Source organism: Cebus imitator, unplaced genomic scaffold (assembly GCF_001604975.1).
Source record: "Cebus imitator isolate Cc_AM_T3 unplaced genomic scaffold, Cebus_imitator-1.0 Scaffold420, whole genome shotgun sequence".
NCBI classification, from domain to species: Eukaryota; Metazoa; Chordata; class Mammalia; order Primates; family Cebidae; genus Cebus; species Cebus imitator.
Window position 1 is genome coordinate 458,666 of NW_016107735.1, and position 1,151 is coordinate 459,816.

Sequence of the window (1,151 nt, forward strand, 5' to 3'; positions counted from 1 at the left end):
GATGGTCTCGATCTCTTGACCTCATGATCCACCCGCCTCAGCCTCCCAAAGTGCTGGGATTACAGGCTTGAGCCACCGCGCCTGGCCTACCTGGCTTCTTTCTTATTTAGAGACAGTGTCTTGCTATCTTGCCCAGACTGGTCTCAGGTGACTCCTGGGCTCAGGTAATCCTTTCTGCCTTGGCCATCCCAAGTGCTGGGATTACAGGATGAGCCATCACACCTGGCCTTTTCATTTCTTTATTATCTATTTACAGTGGCTCTTTATTATCTTTTTTTTTTTTTTCTTGAGGCAGAGTCTCACTCTGCTGCCCAGGCTGGAGTACAGTGGCACGATCTTGGCTCACTGCAATCTCTGCCTCCCAGGTTCAAACAATTCTCCTGCCTTAGCCTCCTGAGTAGCTGGCATTACAGGCTCATGCCATCATGCCCGGCTAATTTTTGTATTTTTAGTAGAGATGGGGTTTCACCATGTTGGTCAGGCTGGTCTGGAACTCCTGATCTCGTGATCCGCCCACCTCAGCCTCCCAAAGTGCTGGGATTACAGGAATGAGCCACTGCGCCTGGCCCAGCTCTTTATTATATATTACAGTGACTCACGCCTGTAATCCCAGCACTTTGGGAGGCTGAAGTGGTTGGATTGCTTGAGCTCAGGAGTTCAAGACCAGCCTGGGCAACACGGCAAAACCCCTTATTGCTACAAAAAAATTAAAAACTTAGCTGGGCGTGGTGGCTTGCGTCTGTGGTCCCAGCTACTTCGGGGGCTGAGGTAGAAGAATCACTTGAACTCTGGAGGTGGAGGTTGCAGTGAGCCGAGATCACTTCACTGCACTCCAGCTTGGGTCACAGCAAGGCCTTGTCTCAAAAGAAAAAAAAAAAAAAGCTTGAGAAACACTGCTTTACATCAAAGCCCTAGAAAAGGTTCTCACTGCTGGCCTGTTGGTGGCAGCAAGCAATTTTCTGCCCTGGGCCTAAGACCTGACAGAACTAACTGCCAACCATGCTTTCACTTTCATGTCTTTTTTTCTGCTAATCAGGAAGCAGATGCCTGTACCACAAGCTTTGCCTCTGGGAGATACTTCTAAGTCAGTTGTTAATGGAGTTAATTAATTAATTAAATCTATTTAGATTGTTTTCTTTTTTTTTTTTTTT

At 47.3% G+C, this 1,151-nt stretch overlaps 1 protein-coding gene across 8 annotated transcripts in view; it reads left to right on the forward strand.

Annotated features, from left to right (window-relative positions):
* The window catches only part of INPP5B (inositol polyphosphate-5-phosphatase B), a 73,621-nt gene that overhangs the window by 58,431 nt on the left and 14,039 nt on the right, over window positions 1–1,151 (forward strand). The window lies entirely within an intron of this gene.